General features: G+C 38.4%; 1 long non-coding RNA gene across 3 annotated transcripts in view; it reads left to right on the top strand.

The window, feature by feature from the left end:
* Positions 1-427: 427 nt before the first annotated feature.
* Positions 428-24884, top strand: part of LOC309632526 — a 151605-nt gene continuing 127148 nt past the window's right edge. The window contains exons 1-3 of one of the 3 annotated variants that reach the window (XR_014246944.1): positions 428-1006; positions 1856-2016; positions 12602-12674. This is a non-coding gene — a long non-coding RNA (uncharacterized lncRNA). The other 2 variants (XR_014246943.1, XR_014246945.1) reach the window with 2 other exon arrangements.

Genomic DNA, 24884 nt, shown 5'->3' with positions numbered 1-24884 from the left:
CCATTATGTACTTTGAAAAACAAGATAAAAATGTATTTGTTTCTAATAATGGCAGATATGAAACTTATTTGTGAATTATAGGCACATATAGGGATTACTAATCAGGACTTGATTACATCTTTCAACATAAAGTACATAATTTGGAAGGACAGGTCATGGATTGAGAATGGGAGAGTGATGGTGCTAGTGTGTTATATCTAAGGAGATTAAGACCAATCCAATAGTATATGGTCAATAGCTCATTGAATTAGACATTAAACATCCTGTGTTGTAGGCTAGGTGCTACCAGTAACTAACTATAATGTGGGTAAATCAATCAATAGAAAAATAAGATTTTAAATGGTTGCATGCTCATCCATCCTGTATATATACCATATTTTATTTAAGTAATTCCCTATTAGATGATTTAGGTTGATTTCAGTTATTTTGAGGTTGATAGGCAAGGAGACAGGGGGCAGGGCTCAACTCTTGTCTCCTCCATCCAGGGTTGGGGTAAAATTTAAGTGGTTAGGGGAATTTCAAACTTGGCAGAAGATGACTGGCTAGTCTCTAATCAGTCCATATATGGTAATCCAGCTACTCAGGTTGCTGGAAGCTAGATTTTCCTTATTGAAGGATTTCTTGCTTTGTAAAGAGGTCAGGTGGCAACATTTCTATTCTTTGAGTTTCATATCCTTTTTTTTTTAAGGGTTTCTTTTTTTAATTAAGTGTAACATAGGCAAAATTATTTAAGTCAATAAATTTTTAAGGAATTTCACATGTTCTGATTTTTTTCACTGCTCTGGGGTCATCCTGGAGACGTGGGTTCCCATCTCGCACATGCGCAGGGCTGTCTCTGTAAAACAACTCCAGGTTTGATTAATCAACAACCCGTTTTAGGGAAACAAAACCAGTTTAAGCTGGTCAATGTTTTACGTGTTGTTTCACTGCTGTTCTTCTGCCTCTTTGTTCAGTCCTTTGATTTTGGTGCAAATATGGAAAGGCAGTGTTGCATAGTGGACAACAGGTAAGTCAGAGTTCAAGGTCGAAATTCTCACTCTTCTTTCTGGGTGTTTCCACATTGGGAATTGTACTTAGTCTTTCTTAAAGTAATAATGTAAGCATTTGATGAGATAAGGTAGAGTTCTTTTTTTGTTTTTTTACTCCTTCCATGCATGGCTGCTAGATGTATATATTCTACCTCTTGAAAACACAGCAGGTCAAGAGCTGCTGGGAGGCGTGATATCTGATAAGACTAGGGGATTCAGTGGTCATATGCGTACTATTGCACCCCTTTGCTGTGACGTGTGTCACAAGTCCAAGTGCAAGGCAGTGTTATGCTGGGTCTGTCAGTGGAGTAAATGCTTTTTATGTTTTTAAATAGCGGTGCAGAAAAGGCAAACTTATGCCCTAGATACGTATTTTTTCTGTTCAAAATTAATTGTTGGCTTTTACAACGTGGAAGGAGTTGAATGTAATCAACGTGCCACTGAAACCGTGGGTTAAATCCATTTCACCTGCTTTCACTAATCAAGGTCCTGTTAAGACTTGCATGCCCTCCAAACAGCAGATAGCCTAAACAATAAGATGTTTGCCTGAGCTGTTGTCTATGAACTTGGAATCAGCTGCATCTAGTTGCAGTTGAACTGGTTAAGACAGGCTACGACCACCGACCCTTCCACTGGGCATGCGCAAGTGTCCATACTCAGCGACCTTTAAAAAGAGCAGAGCCTGTAGCTTAGTTACGCCTGCGCAGAAAGACAATCACTGCCCCTTTTTTCCAATCACCTTTCCCCATGCTCCCCATGTTCCCCACGCCTGAGCGTGCTCTGCTTCTTTGTTATGCCTACATACACCCAGTCTCCTTGCCTTCAAGGAGGTGGATCTGAGATTTGTTCTGCGGTCTCCTCGCTTGGCTGACTCCTGAGTAAACCCTCACTTTGCTGCAAACCTTGATGTCTCGGTGTTTCGGCTCACTGTGCTCGAGCAAGAGGAACCTGGTTCGGTAACACCAAGGGGCGGATTTGTCTCCTCCAGGTAGGATGCCATATCAGGACATAGCGTTGGCGTTTGTGGCTAAGAGTTGGATGTTTAGCGACGGCAGTGGCTAAATCAGCTTTGTGGAGTGGGAACTTACACAGTTGGCCCCATGTGTATCTTTCATCCTTATCACCATGAGTCTTTGTGAACCTAACCGTGCCTGCTGTGGGGCAGACAATGACAGAGACCAGCTGATCAAATCAGAATTACTGGTCAAGTAATTCTGTCACCTTGGTTGTTTAGTGCTCCTTCTGTGGTGGATACTCTCTGTTGGGGGTTAATAAGGAATACAAAGAACCTCACCCTCTGTGCTCACGTCAATGGTGATGTCACCATGCCTCTTCCCTGCACCTCTTATCCCTGATCTTCAGGGTTTTCTCTTTCCAGCCCTGGCCCAAGCAGCCAAGTCTTTTGTCACTGCATGTGTCTTAAGTGATTTTACCTTGGGCCGCAGCACAAAGTGGTAACTAAGCATACTGTCTGAAGCTTTGCTCAGTAAGAGAATTCCCCTTACTGCTGTCTTCAGTGGGGCAGAAGTACAGCACCAGAACATTTTAGCCTGCTTCCACCTACCGAGCCAACCTACCTCTGAGCAAAGCTTGCTACTTTCCCTCCTCTGTCATTTGCTGATAGAGACTGCACTCTACCCCCCTGTGCCATAGGTGAAGGGCAGAGACATGAGTGCAACAGTGGTAAATGCCATGGAGATCTGGGCCACATGCTTTTGCTGTGGTGTTGCAGGGTTTGGAGATCTGGGCCACATGCTTTTGCTGTGGTGTTGCAGGGTTCTTCCTTCGTTAGCTGTCCAACTTTCTTGATCCTAGAGACGCTGTATCCTATTAACTACATCCACACCTCTTTGCAATCAGGCTTTCTTGGCCTTTACTCCAACCTTGTCTCTCATTAAGATAATGGTAACTCTACTTGCTTCTGGTTAAATACTTCCACCTGGCGCCTGTTATAAGGGGCGAGGGAGCGTGCAATCCTCATTACTATCAGTGAGCTTAATTCTATGACAGTATTACCATCGTCCCTGTTACAAGGGACAGCAACCATTGAGGTTTACAGTCATGCTGTGTTCCTCTAACTAGTGCATTCTCTACCATTTTGGTACCTGGGGTACCCATCAGGTCCTTGTGCAGAACATAGGTAGCTAGTGGATTTTCCAGCCGTACACAGCATAGCCACTCTAACGTGCCTGCTCTGAGCCTTTTGATCCTTTCAGCATCTCCCACAGGCATTTCTATTTAACTTAGTGTGGACCATTACTTTCTCTATACTTCAAGAGCAGTATGTTAATATTGTTTCCTGAGATCCCTGCCAAAGTATTATATCCTGTAGCTTAGGAGAATGCCCAGAACTTCCCCAGGCATGTCGTGACTTGGCTTTGGTGGCTGGCCATGAGACGGAGTGTGAAAGGGTACACATGTTGTCTTGAAAGCAGAGGCTTCTGCTATAGCTTTAGTAGTTCTACCCTCTAACAGTAAGGAGTGGGCCACTTTGGCAGTCCAGAGAGAGTTCAGTGGACTCCCGGAGTCTCAAGGATTTTGAGTGCAGTGAAACGTATGTCCTCAAGCCAGGTCTTAATACTCCATCTTTCCCAACCACATTTGGCATAGCAAAAGTGGGTTACGTAGACGGGGCTAAGAGTTAACCTTCCCTGAACTTTGCTACTTATATTGAGTTACATTGAATTGCTGGTCCAATTCATTAGCTTTCTCTTTCCTATCTTCCCTGGAACTCTACTACTCTTCATAATTAAGTTGTGGGTTTCTTAGCTTTACTGCCCTCTGGCTATAGGAGATGAGTCTTTTCATGCTACCAAGGAGGACTTCTGCCTTGCACACTTACTTTTCTTCAGTGATTAGTCACCTGCTTTTTTTTTTTAATTGGCTTTTTTTTATTTGTCAGAAGGTGGATTATTATTATTATTATTTTTTTAAACATCTTTATTGAAGTATAATTGCCTTACAATGGTGTGTTAGCTTCTGCTTTATAACAAAGTGAATCAGTTATACACATACAATATGTTCCCATATCTCTTCCCTCTTGCATCTCCCTCCCTCCCACCCTCCCCATCCCACCCCTCTAGGTGGTCACAAAGCACCGAGCTGATCTCCCTGTGCTATGTGGCTGCTTCCCACTAGCTATCTATTTTACATTTGGTAGTGTATATATGTCCATGACACTCTCTTACCCTGTCACATCTCACCCCACCCCCTCCCCATATCCTCAAGTCCATTCTCTAGTAGGTCTGTGTCTTTATTCCCATCTTGCCACTAGGTTCTGCATGGCTTTTTTTTTTTTTTTTTTTCTTAGATTCCGTATATATGAGTTAGCATACTGTATTTGTTTTTCTCTTTCTGACTTACTTCACTCTGTATGACAGACTCTAACTCCATCCACCTCATTACAAATACCTCCATTTCATTTCTTTTTATGGCTGAGTAATATTCCATTGTATATATGTGCCACATCTTCTTTATCCATTCATCTGTCGATGGACATTTAGGTTGCTTCCATGTCCTGGCTATTGTAAATAGACCTGCAATGAACATTTTGGTACATGACTCTTTTTGAACTATGGTTTTCTCAGGGTATATGCCCAGTAGTGGGATTGCTGGGTCGTATGGTAGTTCTATTTGTAGTTTTTTAAGGAACCTCCATACTGTTCTCCATAGTGGCTGTATCAATTTACATTCCCACCAACAGTGCAAGAGTGTTCCCTTTCCTCCACACCCTCTCCAGCATTTATTGTTTCTAGATTTTTTGATGATGGCCATTCTGACCGGTGTGAGATGATATCTCATTGTAGTTTTGATTTGCATTTCTCTAATGATTAATGATGTTGAGCATTCTTTCATGTGTCTGTAGGCCATCTGTATATCTTCTTTGGAGAAATGTCTATTTAGGTCTTCTGCCCATTTTTGGATAGGGTTGTTCGTTTTTTTGTTATTGAGCTGCATGAGCTGCTTGTAAATCTTGGAGATTAATCCTTTGTCAGTTGCTTCATTTGCAAATATTTTCTCCCATTATGAGGGTTGTCTTTTGGTCTTGTTTATGGTTTCCTTTGCTGTGCAAAAGCTTTTAAGTTTCATTAGGTCCCATTTGTTTATTTGTGTTCTTATTTCCATTTGTCTGGGAGCTGGGTCAAAAAGAATCTTGCTGTGATTTATGTCATAGAGTGTTCTGCCTATGTTTTCCTCTAAGAGTTTGATAGTGTCTGGCCTTACATTTAGGTCTTTAATCCATTTTGAGTTTATTTTTGTGCATGGTGTCAGGGAGTGTTCTAATTTCATACTTTTACATGTATCTATCCAATTTTCCCAGCACCACTTATTGAAGAGGCTGTCTTTTCTCCACTGTATATTCTTGCCTCCTTTATCAAAGATTAGGTGACCATATGTGTGTGGGTTTATCTCTGGGCTTTCTATCCTGTTCCATTGATCTATATTTCTGTTTTTGTGCCAGTACCAAACTGTCTTGATTACTGTAGCTTTGTAATATATTCTGAAGTCAGGGAGCCTGATTCCCCCAGCTCCATTTTTCGTTCTCAAGATTGCTTTGGCTATTCGGGGTCTTTTGTGTTTCCATACAAATTGTGAAATTTTTTGTTCTAGTTCTGTGAAAAATGCCAGTGGTAGTTTGATAGGGATTGCATTGAATCTGTAGATTGCTTTGGGTAGTAGAGTCATTTTCACAATGTTGATTCTTCCAATCCAGGAACATGGTATATCTCTCCATCTATTTGTATCATCTTTAATTTCTTTCATCAGTGTCTTATAATTTTCTGCATACAGGTCTTTTGTCTCCTTAGGTAGGTTTATTCCTAGATATTTTATTCTTTTTGTTGCAATGGTAAACGGGAGTGTTTTCTTAATTTCACTTTCAGATTTTTCGTCATTAGTGTATAGGAATGAAAGAGATTTCTGTGCATTTCACCTGCTTTTTAATGTCTTCCTCCAGTACGTAAATGGCACTTAGTAAGAATTATCAAGATAGGATTGTTCTTATAACTTGCTCTTCCAAGGAACTTAAAACAAATATTATACCTGCCAGTATATATATCTTATCTCAAAAATAAGACATTAACTATTGGCAAAATTTAACAGTTGCATTGCAACAGTCTGCAACCAATGGGGTCTTATTTTGCACCTGGTTGTCAGGTGGTCCAGCTCCAAAATTCTGTTTTAGAGCATGCTTCCTTGGACCCCTCCTGGTACCAACAGTTTTATGGTGGTTTGCCTGGAAAACAGATTATGAGGCAGAAATTTTTATGCTGAAAATTTATAAGGGACTACCTTCAGGGTCAACATCTGTGGAAGAGTAAGGGAAACAAGATTAAACAGGGAAGAACTGAACTGTAATGTAGACCCATAGGTCTCAGTCTATCCTTTGGGAGCTCTAGGGGTGGAACAATACTTGAGATTGCTCCAACTCGAGGCAAGGACACCAGCTGTTAATATCCCAGTATCAACCAGGCCTTGGATGCACACTGACCTTCAGGAGGGAGATGTGACCTCAGATAAGTATATTCTTTTCAGCTGAGAACAACTACCTGAGACAGAATCAGCTAAGAGCCATCAGTAGCCAACATTCCCAGCAGCTGGGGGAAGGTGTGCCTTAGGTTAGAAGGGAATCTAGGTGGCACACACCACACTCCAGAAAATATATTCTAAGTGAGATTGACATAAGATCTGTCTTAAATACTTCGTCAAATATTCCTAGTACATATTGCTAGTATTAGTATATAATGTCACCAACATGTGAATGCACCATTATATATAAATTTATATATATATAGATATATCCATCATAAATTTACATGGGTCTTATGTTTACATAGTTCCAGGCTGTCTGAAAAATAGAATTATCACAAATCATACTATTAAGTCATTAGTATTTTATAAAAATCTTATTATGGTTCTTTTTTAACATAATAAAAGCTGATATTGAAAATGGAAAAAAGGAAAAGAAGAAACTTAAAGACACATTACATTATTTGTAGTTTTCAGTACGAGGAAAAAGCAGAAATAATTCATGGTAGCCAAAGGGTTTGAAGAGAATAGAATTTTACAAATACTTGAGAGAAAAGGGAGCAAAAGATGCAAGGAAGGAACATTAATAAAGACTGGTAAGTTAATGATGATTCTGAAGGTTCTGAGCTATTGAGATCATTTTTAAAAATTCATACTGGAAAGAAATAAAGGAATGGAAAGCTTTGGATTATTTATCAAAAATCAGGCAGATCTTGGAAAATTAATTCTTAAATGCTAAGAAAATATGGTGAATATCTCCTTTACAGAAATGAGAGTTAAATAAAAATATTAATAACTGGTCTTAAGTTTCTCTCTCTTTTTCTCTCTCTCTGTTTTAAATAATTTGTAAAGTTATAGCCTCTACCTCTCATCTCTCATTATCTGGCTCTGGATTTTGATCCTAACGCTATTTCAACAGTGATTTCCATTTCTCTGAGTTGGAGGATACACTGTTCTCTTCAGACAAGTGACTCCTTCTGGCTGGTAGGCGGCCCACTAGCTGACTCTCCCACTCCAAAAATGTCAGAGATCCTCTCTTTGACCTGTGTTTGTCCAGCCCAGGCACTGCCTTCAGGCAGCAGTTACAGGCAAACATAACACTAAGCTCTCTAGAACTATGACATGGTATGTATGATATGTAGGATATATATGTAAACAAAATAATCTTGATCTAGTCATTTTCTTTCTAGTAATCATATCTGTTTGCAAGAGCTCTACTTTTTTTTTTTTTTTTTTTAGAGTTTTAGGGTTTGTAGTTTCAATGGTCACTTCCTTTGCATCTTAAATTGTATGTGTTGTAGGTCAATTAATATTTATTTATTTATTTACTTTTGGCTGTGTTGGGTCTTCGTTTCTGTGCGAGGGCTTCCTCTAGCTGTGGCAAGCGGGGGCCACTCTTCATCGCGGTGCGCGGGCCTCTCACTATCGTGGCCTCTCTTGTTGTGGAGCACAGGCTCCAGACGCGCAGGCTCAGTAGTTGTGGCTCACGGGCCTAGTTGCTCCGTGGCATGTGGAATCTTCCCAGACCAGGGCTCGAACCCGTGTCCCCTGCATTGGCAGGCAGATTCTCAACCACTGCGCCACCAGAGAAGCCTGAGCTCTACATTTTATAAAGTAAGCACCATCTCTGTAAGAGTTCAGTCTATTTTCCACTCTGAATTTGAAATTAAATAAAACAAAACCTTGCCTGAGGAAAAGGTGAAGTAGTCATACTGTCTTCAACTAATAATCTCAGGTTCACAGAGTAAGTTTTCTTTCAGCTCTCCCTCACATCTCTGGTAAGATGACCACTGCCTGCTGTAACATATATTACTACTACCAATGTTGAATCTCAATGAGATGTTTTACTATAAGATCTATTTTTAACATGTTTTTTAATTATAAAATGCGACAGAAAAAATGTTAATTCATGACCATTCATATTACTCACTCTCACCTGCCCCAGAAGTACCCAGTAGAGTTTTCCTTTGCCAGAGAGGTTCCTGGGCCATTTTTACACACATCACAATAAAGAGTGACAAGCAATGTCATGAAGCCAGAAAGGCCAATAGGCTTTACTTTGGCAAGAATAGTGTGTCTGGTAAACGTTAGCTACAAGCCAAGTGAATGTATTAAGGCCAAACTTGTGTTTTTCTCCCCCAATTCAGATGTTGAAATCCTAACCCTGGTACCTCAGAATGTGACCATATTTGGAGATAGGGCCTTTAAGAAGGTAATTAATTAAAAGAGGTAATTAGGGCGGTCCCTAATCTAATATGACTGGTGTCCTTATAAGAAAAGGCAAGATTAGGATACAGATATCTCCTCAGAAGGAAGACCATATGAAGAAACATAGAAGAGAACCATCTATGAGCCAAGAAGAGAGGCTTCAGAAGAAACCAACCCTGGCAACACATTGATATCAGACTTCTAGCCTCCAGAATTGTGAGAAGACACATTTTTGTCAAGCCACGCAGCTTGTGGTACTTTTTTATGGTAGCCCTTGCAAACGAATACAAAAGGAAAAATTCAAAATGCTCAAATAATTATTGTGTTGTGGAAGGTAGATTGGGGTATTCTAGAAGGAAGAATGCCTGAAACCTTAGGGGAAGCTACTTGTGGTTTCAAGTTTAGGACAGAGTTTAAGAATGAAGATTGTAAGGCAGTTTGATATTTATTATGTAGGTAACCTCTATCGGGCTTTTTTTTTTTTTTTTTTTGAGAGGCTGCAGCAAAATTTTAAATTATTTAAAATTATTTTTGTATATCGAATAAATGTTCTCTGGATTAGCAGAGATTAGAAAAGCCACCAAGTACTTGCTTTTATATGTATGTATTAACAATTATTAGCTACTTAGTACCTACTATATTACCTCTAGTCATGACAAAGGAAAGTTCCTAGGCCAATAGATGAGAAATAACTTGTTCAAGTTGACCCAGAAATTCCAGAGCTGGAGTTTAACCTAGATTAATCTGATTGGAACAATCAAGTTCTTTCTAGCCTATGTTGTGCAGTTTAAGTGTGTTTGGAAGCAGCTGTGGGTTGTGGTAGATGGTTGTTGCCTTGCCAGGATCCCCTTTACTGATCTGAGATCACCCATCTCCCAGGTTCTGTGAGTGTGGGCTACTAACAGTTGAAGCTAAACCATTCTTCCTAGAATTCCACTTAGAGTGTGGGAGATAGTTTGCTTCAGGGTAGGATGTCTCTGTGGACGTTCCTCTGCTTAGAACTCCCCATAGGATTAGGCTGAGGCTGGATTTCATCTGCATGCAAATGTTGTAGGCTTCTGCCCCTTTCCTGTCTTTCTCACCCCCTTAAATGTTTCATCTGAGAATAATATTTTAGTCACTGGCTCAAGAATCCCCATCCAGGGACTAAGCTTCTAGAGCATCTAAGACAAGGTTGTAGTAACTGGCTAAATAGTAATATGAATCAAGCTTATAGGTAAATATAATACAAAAAAAAAGAACCTAGCAGCTTTTTGACACGTAGTTAAATATACATCACATCACAGGGAAACAATAGTTGAAAACACATAATCTGGAAAAAATGCTTATTGCAATCTGCAGTATTATGAAGAAAATTAAAAGCATTTTTTAGCATAGACTGCAGTTTTTGCCAAAGTGCATTGGTTGGGACATAAATTTTATAGTTCTTTGTGTCAGGACTATTTGATTACAAGCATAGAGACTCAATTCAAATTTTCTTAGTCCAAATGAAAATTCATTGTCATTTGTGTCTGTGGAATTCAAGGGTCAAGTTTACTTTAGACATACGTGGACCTAGAGGTTTCAGACTTACTTTCTATATCTTTGGCTTTATTTGCTTTATTCTATACACATATAAAGATGCCTCTGTAAAGGTAACTTTTCTAATGCCTAGGAAAGATTGGAATTGGCCTTGCCTAGGTCATTTGCTAGTGGTGAAGTAATCACTGTGTCCCACAGTATGTGGTACTCTCATTGAACAACCTGGGTAGTGCATATACCACTGCAGTGGAAAGAGGCAGGTATTGACAGCACAACTGTGGCCACACAGAGAAAGAAATTCCTAGTGAAGCCCTGAAAAGGGGCATGTGAATGTACATTAGGCAGACAAAAATACTTTTACAATAGTCTACTAGTAATGCTATTAGCAGAACATGATAAAAGATAGTGAGATTCAATACGTTAGGAAAATGCTGGGTTAATCAAATTGGAAAGCATTTGTTAATGTAGGACTATTCAGTTCCTTCAAATGCTAATGAAAACTTTGAATTTCCAAGATGGATATGCTATAGATTATTTTCCTAGATTTATGTGAACTTGGAACCTATTTTTAATGAAGTCTTTTATGGAATCCAGACATACTTGGGTCCAGAAACAGATGCCTCTACTTATTAGCTGTATAACTTTGGAAAATCGGTTAAATTCTCTGGGCCTCAGTTTCTTCAGTTGTAAAACTGGAATAACTAAGTGTACTTAACGTGTATTATGAGGATTAGAGAAAATGCATTACAAATGCTTGGCTCTATAAAAGTAGTTTGTATTGGGCAAGGTAGTGTTAACTTGGAGACCCTTGAATACCTCCCAAGAGTGTTAAATTAACAAAAAAGTACTTTAATCTCATTTTAACAAGCTGAGAGGTGAATGAGGTATTTATGAGGATTAATTTATAAATTGGATATAGGTTGACTTGCATTTGGGGTGACAGTAAAGAAAAGAGCCAGGGACCTGAAGGACAGCTGAGAGGTTATTGTAATCAATTGTGAATTGATAGGTACCTGAACCAAGGGAACATAAGGCAGTAATGTACAACTAATAAGAACAAAGCATAAAAATGATTAGAAGACTTTCAGAATGGCCCAATTCAGCAGCTTACCGTGAGAATTTTATTTTTCAAATAGTCTATTTAATTGAATAATGATGGATGGGTGCTAAAAGATGTGCAAAGTGTCCTCTTTTTCCCAGGTTAATAAAATAATACACTGTGAAATACAATAAAATTTCAGACGTTTAATCATCAGTAAAATCTTCCTTTATATACAATTACTCATTTTGTACAGTTCACATTTCTGCTAATAGAATGTGGTGTAAAATAGGGATTTTACTTCATATGGTGATTATTTAAGAACAGTCTTATTTTAGAGTATGTACTCAGATAAAAACCCATATGCAGTCATCATATCTGAGACAATATTGTAAAATTAAGGAGCCTGTTTTCAAATATTTTAGAGCAATAACCATAAAAAAGGAAGAGTATTCAAATACAGAAATGCATTTCTAGGATTAGTGGTAGAAATTAAGAAAAGAGAAATTGAATTTAATATCTGAAAAACCTTGTCGTTTGTGATTTTATTTAATAGGCTTTACAAAGATATAATTTTACCTATATTTGGATCATTAGTATTGTTATAAAAATACACTAGAAACAAATTAAGAAAATTCTTAAACTTGATGGATATTTGACTTACTGTAAACTGTAATAGTAATTAAGTATTTTTCTTAAGCTCATTAATAAGGGAGGATAAAAAGAAAAAGCACCCTGAATTATAGAACACAGCTGCTTCCACAAGTAGTTTTTTTTTAAATTACTGCTCTTAAGTAAGATATTGTTTGTTGCAAAAGAGGAAAAACAAAAGCTAGAACTACCTTAAACAATAAAAATGAATGTCAATGGAATCAAAGGAAATATTGAAAATAAGTTTCAGAATGAGAAGAAACCTGGGAAGTTTTGTAGTTTGTGTAGCTACACTATTAATGTGACTCAGATTCAGCTTGATGTACCTAACTGTAGTGATGGTGGCTTTTTTTTTTTTTATTGTGGAAGGTAATGAAATTGGCCCAACTTGGGTTAGGTGTCAACCTTAATCAGTTGTGGCAGGATTCAGGGTCCTGTCATAGAAGGATCCATTGCCTTTCTAATAGAAAAACTGGTGTGCCAGACCCCCAGTAGGACACCTGCTAAATCTAATAAATTAAATCAACTACAACTTGATCTTTAAACAAGATTAGCAGAGAAAATACATACATACATTTGTTAGCCTTAAAAATATCCTAATCTTTCAATTCCTGTGTTTCTCTAGGTAAACTTAGAGCTGCCATCTTGGTGTAGCCAGCAGTGCATCGGTCTCACAACCTGAAGGTCTTGAGTTCTAGGTAAGCTTGATAGATGAACTTTTAACCTAGGAATCACTTTGAGCAGTCCTTATTTGGAAAAAGAAACATGACATAGTACAATATTTTGTGCTAAAAACTTGTGTTGTTTAGTTATTGCAATTATGATTTTTAAAAATTTTTCAAGTGTAATCTTAATATCAAATCCCAATTTAAACAGTAGACATGGGGTTGCTTTGATTGAATTAAGAGAAGATGCTATTGGCATTCCCACTTGCTTGGATTCTCTGCTTTCCCCTTACGGCAATCCTCAAAGTTCTGTTCCAGAGAGCCATATCACTGCAGAATACAATCTGAAAAAAATCACCAGTGTAGTAAAAAGAGAGCATGCATTGGATTTTGAATCACAGGAACAGTTTTATAAAATGCTGACTCTAGCACATCCTAACTTGAAGATGGGCTAAATCACTTAAATTCTCCAAATCTTCATTGCTTCAGCTGAAAAGTGTAGATAATACCTATGCCATCTAACTTACAGGTTTCACTTGTTGAATAAGTCATCCACAGGAATGTCTACAATGCTATACACTGTTAATTGATATTGTAATTGCCATGTATTTCCCCACCTTCTGAGAAAAACATCCAAACTGCTAGTTCCTTTAAGGGCATCTCTGGTCCCCATTGACCACGTGCTCATCAATTTCAACAGTTCCTTCTCCTTTACAGTAATGATGTTGGCCTCCAAGGATATATTGATCAGTGATATATTAATCAGTGATCAATCTATATCCTAACAAAACATCAGCTATTCAATTATTTTGACATCATATAGCTTACTCTAAACATGCTAGTGGCTGTTTATCTTCTTCTGTGGCCCTAGAAGAGGGAGAAGAATGAGAATGAGCAGAGAGAAAGGCTCCTAAATCACTGATTTGACCCCATCCCAGGAGCTTGTGCAATCAAATGTGAATAGCAAACTCAGCCTTCCTCTAAGGCTTCCTCTAAGTCTGAGGATTGTTCATGGAGATACAGAAGAGCACCCAGGGGAGATGGAGACAAAAGCACCTTCTTGATAATATTCACTTGAGAATGATTATAAACCATGAAATGAGTGACAGACTAAAACTGCTTCAGTTGAGGCATACATTTTCACTCTATTTTGGATGCTGGTACTCTGACAATGTATTTTAAGCTCAGCACTTGCTTTTTTATAAAAAACTAAAATTCTTATTCAATTGTGTGAAAGCCACTCTTCTCAAGACCGAAGCTTTTCTGTAGTAATGTTGTCTTTTGAGATTTGAAGCCACTAGGGCCCTGGCACATACAGCTGGAACACTCTATTTTTAAAGATATATTGTGTCTGTTAATACAGAGGTCATGATGTAGATTTCTGCACTTAGAATCAGCATGAGAATGTGGGACTGTTCTTGCAGATCTTGGCTCCATCAGCAAATAAATTAAAATAAACTGGAGGCTTGAAATAGAAATAATCCTCCTTCCAAGTGTTTCATTTAGAGAATGACATCCTGTTTTCTTCAGAATATCATGGGTAATTCTGCATATGAATGAATTTTGGAACAGAAAAGGCCCAGCAAATGAAATACGCAAAGTAACTTTTAGAATTTCAGGATTCAGTAATAAAAATAAGTGATGATGCTTTTCCGTTCAAAGTGTGAAGGGAACAAGGAAACCTGAAACTGAGTTAGATAAATTTTTAAAATTTTATAACAATTTGTGATAGCATGGTAAGCTGAATTCTCCCTATAAGAGAATATAGTATATCTTTAGTACAATTTACCATTTATGTGATAAGGAAAATTTTGACACAGTTTGGCTATCAGCTATCGAAGTCAGACCAACTTTCTGATTATAGTCATAAGTGGAAAGGTATACTTCAAAAACGACTGGACCCAAGCATCAGTTACCTGGAAATACTCTGATTAGGCTCCCAACTGAGCCTGGAGAGGCTTTAACTGAAGTCCAAAGTAACTACTGTCAAAGTTGTAGAAATTCCAAGTTGTCAATAAAACCCCATTGCTATTTAAAAAAAAGAAGGACAGTGACATAATATATTAAAAAATAAACTTCAATTTATAATCTTACACGTATGTCCTCCATTATGTCACTGCTAAAACTGACCTAGCAGTTGCAGTAGTCTTAACCCTTGTCTATCCCTAGTGCCCTTATGTTGGATTTTACTACTATTCTCCATTTGAAAGGAATTGGGACCTTAGCTGACTTCCTGTCTTGAGTATAAAAAAGATCAGTAGGATCCTTTTATGTATTTTAATTGCCTAGAGTTTTTTCAGACTTAACATCCTTTCAGGAAGTAGTGAAAGCTTACACTGGAAATGTCATGGCAGTTTTTGTATCAAGATGATAGTGATAAAAAATAATTATTTTGAACAAGTTGAATCTGTAAGATCCATGAGTTTATGTGAAATTTGTGTTAAAGATTGGTCAGATGCTTAATTAGGCTTTTCCTTTCTCTTGAGTACAAACTATTTTCTAGTTCTTTTGATTATAAGTGGAGTCGTAAGACTGGTTGGTTGCCACCAATGAAATGTGAGCAGAAGTGATGTGTCACTTCTGGGATAAGGCAGTTAAGAATTGCTCCACAATCTGTTTCTTTCCCTGTTCTGTTGACTGGATGTGAATTTGAAGACATATATTAGAAATGGCCAAGAGTCGGTTGTACTGGCTCTCTGAAATTCTGCACACATTAGAACTTTTTCTTCGCACAGTTGGGGGACCATTTTGTACCTTGGCACAAGTCAACAGCCACCAATTAACATTTATATTGTCAATCCTCCAAGATTTGAGGGTTGTTTATTACACAGCTAACATTACTTACCCTGACTAATAATACTCAAATAGAAAGAGTTAGTAGTAATTGTGATTACAGAAGGCAATTGTGATACAAAAAACATAGGATGTAGGCAAGAACCAGTAAAGACTGGGAACTGAGTACGACACTAGGTATTTCAGAAGCAATCATAACTGATTTAGGTAAGTAGTGGTAATATCAATTAGACAGGACAAATTATACTGGGGTCGAACAGTTAATTGCATTGGTTGTCACAATGGTTGTGAGAAACTACAAAAAAGTTTAAATATTGTGATTAAAGTGTTTCCTAGGTCAGATGTTTCAAAAAAGAATTGATAAGACACAAAAGTCCTCATCTCCTAGGAGACGAATTTTCTAAATGATACTATTAATTATCATAAAATATGAATGAGGCATGCATAAAATTTTAATAGTGCTAGCAGAACAGGTCAATATATCATGATATTAGGGCAATGGATCTTGTAATGCAGGTAAAACAAAATTGGGACTGGATGATATCAATATATTTTGAGATTCAAACTAGGTTTCAAAAAGCAAAACTTATATCGTTGAACAAAAGCTAATAAATTAATAAATTTAACAAATACTTGTTTTTGAACACTCACTGATTTTCAGACTTTGTTCTCCATGTTTGAGATATGGGTGCCTACATTCTACATTTCAATAAGTTTAACTATTAAAATAAATGTCAGGGCCAGACCTTCAAGATGGAGGAGGAGTAAGACAGGCAGGTCACATTCCTCCCCATGAATACATCAAAAATACATCTACATGTGGAACAACTCCTACAGAACACCTACTGAATGCTGGCAGGATACCTCAGACTTCCTAAAAGGCAAGAAAATCCCCATGTACCTGGGTAGGGCAAAAGAGAAAAGAAAAAACAGAAACAAAAGAATAGAGATGGGACCTGCACCTCTTGAGGGGGAGCTATGAAGGAGGAAAAGTTTCCACACACTAGGAAGCCCCTTCACTGGCAGAGACAGGGAGTGGTGGGGGGATAGCTTCGGAGCCATGGAGGAGAGTGCAGCAACGGGTGCAGAGGGCAAAGCGGAGAGATTCCTGCACAGAGTATCAGTGTCGACCAGCACTCATCAGCCTTAGAGGCTTGTCTGCTCACCCGACGGCTGGGGCTGGTGGGGGCTGGGAGCTGAGGCTCGGGCTTCGGAGGTCAGATCCCAGGGAGAGGATGGGGTTGGCTGCGTGAACACAGCCTGAAGGGGGCTAGTGCGCAAAAGCTAGCCAGTAGGAAGCCCGGGAAAAAGTCTGGAACTTCCTAAGAGGCAAGAGACCATTGTTTTGGGTGCGCGAGGAGAGGGGATTCAGAGCACTGCCTAAACAAGCTCCAGAGACGGGTATGAGCTGCAGCTATCAGTGTGGACACCAGAGACGGGCATGAAAGGCTAAGGCTGCTGCTGCAGCCACCAAGAATCATGTGCGCAAGCACAGGTCACTATCCACACTCCCCCCGCAGGAGCCTGTGTAGCACGCCACTGCCAGGGTCCCGTGATCTAGGGACAAGTTCCCTGGAAGAACACATGGTGTGCCTCACTGTTGCAATGTCATGCTGGCCTCTGCTGCTGCAGGCTCGCCCCACATTCCAGTTATAACTACTGCACCCCTCCCTCCCCCCAGCATGAGTGAACCAGAGCCCCCTAATCAGCCGCTGCTTTAACCCCATCCTGTCTGGGTGGGAACAGAAGCCTGAGGGCAACCTACACACAGAGGTGGGGCCAAAACCAAAGCTGAAACCCAGGAGCTGTGCGAACAAAGAAGAGAAAGGGAAATCTCTCCCAGCAGCCTCAGGAGCAGCGGATTAAATCCCCACAATCAACTTGAGGTACCCTGCATCTGTGGAATGCCTGAATAGACAACAAATTGACCCAAAATCGAGGCGGTGGACTTTGGGAGCAACTGTAGACTTGGGGTTTGTTGTCTGTGACTGACTTGTTTCTGATTTTTATGTTTATCTTAGTATAGTGATTAGTGCTTGCTATCATTGGTGGATTTGTTTATTGGTTTGGTTGCTGTCTTCTTTCTTCTAATTTTTTATTTTAATTTTAATTATTTTTAAATTTTTATTTTAATTTTATTTCTTTAAAAAATTTTTTTTCTTTCCTTTTTTCTCCCTTTTCTTGTGAACCATGTGGCTGACAGGGTCTTGGTGCTCCAGCCTGGTGTCAGGCCTGAGCCTCTGAGGTGGGAAAGATGAGTTTAGGACACTGGACCACCAGCGACCTCCTGGCCCCATGTAATACCAGTCAGTGAGAGCTCTCCCAGAGATCTCCATCTCAATGCTAACAACCAGCTCCCCGCAACGGCCAGCAAGCTCCAGTGCTGGATGCCTCATGCCAAACAACTAGCAAGACAGTAACACAACCCCACCCATTAGCAGAGAGGCTTCCTAAAATCATACTAAGTTCACAGACACCCCAAAACACACCACCAGATGCAGCCCTGACCACCAGAAAGACAAGATCCAGCCCCACCCACCAGAACACAGGCACCAGTCCCCTCAACCAGGAAGCCTACACAAGCCACTGAACCAACCTCACCCACTGGGAGCAGACACCAAAAACAACAGGAACTATGAACCTAAAGCCTGTGAAAAGGAGACCCCAAACACAGTAAGTTAAGCAAAATGAGAAGACAGAAAAATATGCAGCAGATGAAGGAGCAAGGTAGAAATCCAAGAGACCAAACAAATGAAGAGGAAATAGGCAGTCTACCTGAAAAAGAACACAGAGTAATGATAGTAAAGATGATCCAAAACCTTGGAAATAGAATGGAGAAAATACAAGAAACATTTAACAGGGACCTAGAACTAAAACACTAAAAGAACAAACAAACAATGATGAACAACACAATAAATGAAAATTTAAAATCTCTAGAAGGAATCAATAGCAGAATAACTGAGGCAGAAAAACAGATAAGTGATGTAAAAGATAAAATAGTGGAAATAACTACTGCAGAGAAGAATAAAGAAAAAAGAATGAAAAGAATTGAGGACAGTCTCAGAGACCTCTGGGACAACATTAAATGCACCAGCATTCGAATTATAGGGGTCCCAGAAAAAGAAGAGAAAAAGAAAGGTCTGAGAAAATATTTGAAGAGATTATAGTTGAAAACTTCCCTAACATAGGAAAGGAAATAGTCAAGTCCAGGAAGCACAGAGAGTCCCATACATGATAAATCCAAGGAGAAACATGCCAAGACACACATTAATCAAACTATCAAAAATTAAATACAAAGAAAAAATATTAAAAGCAGCAAGGAAAAGCAACAAATAACATACAATGGAATCCCCATAAGGTTAACAGCTGATCTTTCAGCAGAAACTCTGCAAGCCAGAAGGGAGTGGCACAATATATTTGAAGTGATGAAAGGGAAAAACCTACAACCAAGATTACTCTACCCAGCAAGGATCTCATTCAGATTTGATGGAGAAATCAAAAGCTTTTCAGACAAGCAGAAGCTAAGAGAATTCAGCACCACCAAACCAGCTTTACAACAAATGCTAAAGGAACTTCTCTAGGCAGGAAACACAAGAGAAGGAAAAGACCTACAATAGCAAACCCAAAACAATTAAGAAAATGGTCATAGGAACATACATATCAATAATTACCTTAAATGTAAATGGACTATGGGCTCCAACCGAAAGATATAGACTGGCTGAATGGATACAAAAACAAGACCTGTATATATATGTATATATATCACGACTCTTTTATCCATTTATCCGTTGATGGACACTAAGATTACTTCCATATCTTGGGTATTATAAATAATGCTGCTGTGAACATTGTGGTACATGTATCTTTTCGAATTAGTGTTTTATTTTCTTCAGATATATACTCAGGAGTGGCATTGCTGGATTGTATGGTAGTTCTATTTTCATTTTTTTGAGGAAACTCCATACTGTTTTCCACAGTGGCTGCATCAGTTTACATTCCCATCAACAGTGTACAAGGGTTCACTTTTCTCCAGATCCTCACAAATATTTGTTATTTGTGGTCTTTTTGATGACAGCCATTCTGCCTGGTGTGAGGTGGTATATCATTGTGGTTTTGATTTGCATTTCTCTGATTAATGATGTTGAGCATCTTTTCATGTGCCTGTTGGTCATCTGTATGTCGTCTTTGGAAAAATGTCTATTCAGGTCTTCCATCATTTTTTTAAATCGGGTTGTTTATTTTTTTGATGTTGAGTTGTATGAGCTGTTTATAGTTGTTGGTTATAACCAACAACTGATCAGTCATATCATTTGCAAATTTTTCTACCATTCAGTAGGTTGTCTTTTCATTTTGTTGATGGCTTCCTTTGTGATGCAAAAGCTTCTAAGTTTAATTAGGTCCATTTGTTTATTTTTGTTGTTTCCTTCGCCTTAGATCCAAAAAAATATTGTTATGATTATGTCAAAGAGTGTTCTATGTTTTATTCTAAGGGTCTCATGGTTTCCAGTTTTACATTTAGGCATTTAATCCATTTTGAGTTATTTTTGTATATGGTATGAGAAAATGTTCTAATTTCATTTTTACACGTAGCTGTTCAGTTTTCCCAGCACCACTTATTGAAAAGACTGTCTTTCCCTATGGTTTATGCTTGCATCCTTTGTCATAGATTAATTGAACATAAGTGGTGGATTTATTTCTGGGCTTTCTATACTGTTCCATTCATCTACATGCCTGTTTTTGTGCCACTACCATACTGTTTTGATTATTGGGGCTTTCTAGTATAGTCTAAATTCAGGGGGCATGATACTTGCAGCTCTGTTTCTCTTTCTCAAGAGAAAGAGAATTAAGAATCTTATGCGGTTCCATACAAATTTTAGAATTACTTGTTCCAGTTCTATGAAAAATGCTATTGATATTTTGATAAGGATTTCATTGACTCTCTAGATTGCCTTGGGAAGTGTGATCATTTTAATAATATTCTTCCAGTCCATGAACATGGTATGTCATTCCATCTCTTTGTGTCATCTTATCTTCAATTTCTTTCATCAGTGTCTTATAGTTTTCTGAGTACAGGTCTTTTACCTCCTTAGTTAGATTTATTCTTAGGTATTTTATTCTTTCTGATGAGATTATAAATGGGTTTTTTCCCTTAATTTCACTTTCTGATAGTTCATTATTATTGTATAGAAACGCAACAGATTTCTATATATTAATTTTGTATCATGCAACTTTACCAAATCCATTGATAAGTTCCAGTAGTAGTTTTTTGGTGGTGTCTTTAGGATTTTCTATGTATAGTATCATGTCATCTGCAAACAGTGACAGTTTTATTTCTTCCTTTCCAATTTGGATTCCTTTCATTTCTTTTTCTTATCTGATTGCTGTGGCTGGGACTTCCAATACTATGTTGAATAAAAGTGATGAGAGTGGGCATCCTTGTCTTGTTCCTAATCTTAGAGGGAATGCTTTTAGCCTTTCACCCTTAAGTATGATGGTAACTGTGGGCTTATCATATATGGCCTTTATTATGTTGAGGTATGTTCCCTCTGTACTGGCTTTTTGGAGAGTTTTTATCATAAATGGATGTTGAATTTTGTCAAAAGCCTTATCTGCACATATTGAGATGATCATATTATTTTTATTCGTTTTGTTAATGTGGTGTATCACATTGATTTGCAGATATTGAATCATCCTTGCATCACTGGGATAAATCCCACTTGATCATGGTGTATGATCCTTTTAACGTGTTGTGGATTTAGTTTGCTAGTATTTTGTTGAGGATTTTTGCATCTGTGTTCATCAGTGATATTAGCCTGTGAATTTCTTTTTTGTGATACCTTTGTCTGGTTTTGGTATCAGGGTGATATTGGCCTCACAGAGTGAATTTGGAAGTGTTTCTTCCTCTACAAGTTTCTGGAATAGTTTGAAAAGGATAGGCTGTCACCCTTCTCTAAATTTGTTAGAATTCACCTGTGAAGAATTTGTTAGAATTCACCTGTGAAGCCATCTTGTCCTGGACTTTTGTTTGTTGGGAGTTTTTAAGTTATGGATTCAATTTCATTCTCAGCAATTGGTCTGTTCTAATTTTCTATCTCTTCCTGGTTCAGTCTTGGGAGATTGTATACTTCTAGGAAATATGTCCATTTCTTCAAGGTTGTCCATTTTATTGGCCCATGGTTGTTCATAGCAATCTCTTATCCTTTGCATTTCTGTGGTGTCAGTTGTAACTTCTCCTTTTTCATTTCTGATTTTATTGACTTGGGCCCCCTTTTTTGTGCTGAGTCTGGCTCAAGGTTTATCAGTTTTTTTTTTTTTTAATCTTTTCAAAGCCCGGCTCTTAGTTTCATTCATCTTTTCTAGCTTTTTTAGTCCCTATTTTATTTATTTCTGCTCTGATCTTTATGATTTTTTTCTTCTACTACTTTTGGGTTTTGTTCTTCTTTTTCTAGTTCCTTTAGGTGTAAGTTGGGTTGTTTATCTGAGATTTTTCTTGTTTCCTGTTGTAAGCATATATGGCTCCAAGTTTCCGTCTTAGAACTGCTTTTGCTGTATCCCATAGATTTTGGATTGTTGTGTTTTCATTTTAATTTGTCTCCAGGTGCTTTTTAATTTCTTCTTGGATTTCTTCAGTGATCCATTGATAAGTAGCATATTTTTTTAGCCTCCACATGTTTGTGTTTTTTGCAGTTTTTTCCTTGTACTTGATTTCTACTCTCATAGCATTGTGATCGGAAAAGATGCTTGATATGATTTCAGCCTTCTTAAATTTAACAATGCTTGTTTTGTGGCCTAGCATGTAACAATCCTGGAGAATGTTCCATGTGCACTTGAAAAGAATGTGTATTCTGCTGCTTTTGGATGGAATGTTCTACATATATCCTTTAAGTCCATTTCATCTAATGCATCATTTAAGGCCAATGTTTCCTTATTGATTTTCTGTCTGAATGATCTGTCCATTGATGTAAGTGGGGTTTTAAAGTCCCCTACTATTATTGTGTTACTCTTGATATCTCCCTTTATGTCTGTTAATATTTGCTTTGTGTATTTAGGTACTCCTATCTTGGGTGCATTTACAATTGTTTATCTTCTTGGATTGATCCCTTGATCATTATGTAATGTCCTTCTTTGTCACTTGTTACAGTCTATGTTTTAAAGTCTATTTTGTCTGATATACATATTGCTTTTACTTTGATTTCCATTTGCATGAAATACCTTTTTCCATACCCTCACTTTCAGTCTTGGTCTTTCTTTAGATCTGAAGTGAGTCTCTTGTAGGCAGAATGTATATGGATTTTGCTTTATCTATTCAGCCACTGTGTCTTTTGATTGGGGCATTTAGTCCATTTGCACTTAAAGTAATTATTAATAGGTATGTACTTATTGTCATTTTGTTAATTATTTTGAGGTTATTTTTGTAGTTCTTTTTCACTCTTCTTTTGTTCTCTTCCCTTGTTATTTAATGACTATCTTTAGTGTGATGTTTGGATTGCTTTTCTTTTGTATGTGTATCTTTTATAGATTTTTTTGTTTGTGGTTACCATGAGGTTTATGTATAGCAGTGTGTGTGTGTGTTTATGATTATTTTAAGTTGCTGATCTCTTAATTTCAAATGCATTTTAAAAACCCTGCATTTTTACTCCCTCACCCCCATTTACTCTTTTTGACATCATATTTTACATCTTTTGTGTATCTTTTAGCTACTTACTGCAGATACAGATGATTTTCCTACTTTTGTCTTTTAACCTTTCAACTAGCTTTGTATATAGTTGATTTACTGCCATTACTGTATTTTTGCCTTTACCAATGAGTTTTTTCCTTTCCTAATATTCATGTTTCTAGTTGTGGCTTTTTCTTTTTCACTTAGAGAAGTCCCCTTGACATATCTTGTAAAGCGGATTTGGTGGTGCTGAATCTTTTAGCTTTTGCTTGTCAGTAAATCTTTTGATCTCTCCATTAAATCTGAATGAAAGCCTTGCTGTGTAGAGTATTCTTCGTTGTAGGTTTTCCCTTTCATCACTTTAAATATATCATGCTGCTATCTTCTGTACTGCAGAGGTTCTGCTGAAAAGTCAGCTGATTGCCTTATGGGAGTTCCCTTATATGTAACTTATTGCTTTTCCCTTGCTGCTTTTAATATTCTTTCTTTAGCTTTAATTTTTGCCATTTCAATTAAAATGTGTGTTTCTTGGTGTGGTCCTCTTTGTGTTGATCCTATTTGGGACTCATCCTGGACCTGGATGTTTGTTTCTTTTCCCAGGTTAGGGAAGTTTTCAGCTCTCATGTGTTCAGATATGTTCTCTGCCCCTTTCTCTTTCTTCTTCTGGATCCCCTATAATGTGAGGTCTCTTAAACTGTTGTCATATCTTTTTATTTTTTATTCTTTTTTTCTGTTCAGCTTCTTTGATTTCCACTATTCTGTCTTCCAGCTCACTGATCCATTCCTCTGTATCATTTAATCTACTATTGATTTCTTCTAGTGTATTTTTCATTTCAGTTATTGTATTCCTCTCTGGTTGTTCTTTATATTTTCTAACTCTTTGTTGAAAACTTCTGACTTCTTGTTCTTTGCATCCATTCTTCTCCCAAGTTCTTTGATCACCTATATGATTTTTATTTTGAGCTCTTTATTGGGTAGATTGTCTATCTCCATTTCACTTAATTTTTCTTCTAGGGTTGTATCCTGTTTCTTTACTGGAACATGTTCCTCTGTCACCTCATTTTTCCTAATTTGCTGCTTTTATTTCTATGTATCTTGTAGGTTGGTTACATTTCTTGACCTTGGAGAAATGGCCTTTTATAGAAGCCCTATGTGTCCCAGAAGCACACTCCCTTCTGGTCACCAGAGCTATATGCTCTAGTGGTGTCACTTTTGTGGGCTGGGTGGGTCTGTCTGTTGTTGTAGGCTGACTACTATGAGTTGTCTGGTAGGTGTAGCTGGCCCCTGTCCAGTTGGTTGCCAGGCCCTGCCTTGTGTGGAGGCTGGTGGCCAGTGTTTTGGTAGGGCTGGGTCACAAGGCATATGGCTGTGGAAACCTGGGGGTTCCTGGGGCTAGAGCTGGCTCACTGGCAGGAAAAGCTTGGTTCTGGGGTGGGTGATTGAGGGGGGCAGTGTTCCCAGATCTAGTGTTGGCCTGGTCTTGTGTGGGGCTGGTTTTTGACATGACTGGCTTTGAATTCTGGGGTGTCCCAAAGCTTGTGTTGGCCCACTGGTTAGTGGGATTGGATCCCAGGATGGCTGGATGGAGAGTCAAAGGTATTTCAGAGCTGGAGTTGGCATGGTGGTGGGCAGAGCCAAGTCCTGGGGTCTCTGGCTGCAGGGCCCTGGGGGTCCCAAAGCTGGTGTCAGTATGCTGTTTGGTAGGGCTGGATCCAGGGCCTACTGGCTGAGGAGCCCAAGGTGTATCAGAGCTGGAGTTGGCCTGCTAGTGGGCAGGGCTGGAACCTGGGAGT

Source organism: Balaenoptera borealis (assembly GCF_965194805.1).
Source record: "Balaenoptera borealis genome assembly, chromosome: 7".
NCBI classification, from domain to species: domain Eukaryota; kingdom Metazoa; phylum Chordata; class Mammalia; order Artiodactyla; family Balaenopteridae; genus Balaenoptera; species Balaenoptera borealis.
Note: the sequence above shows the minus strand (reverse complement) of the source record. Positions and strands in the feature narration are given on the sequence as shown.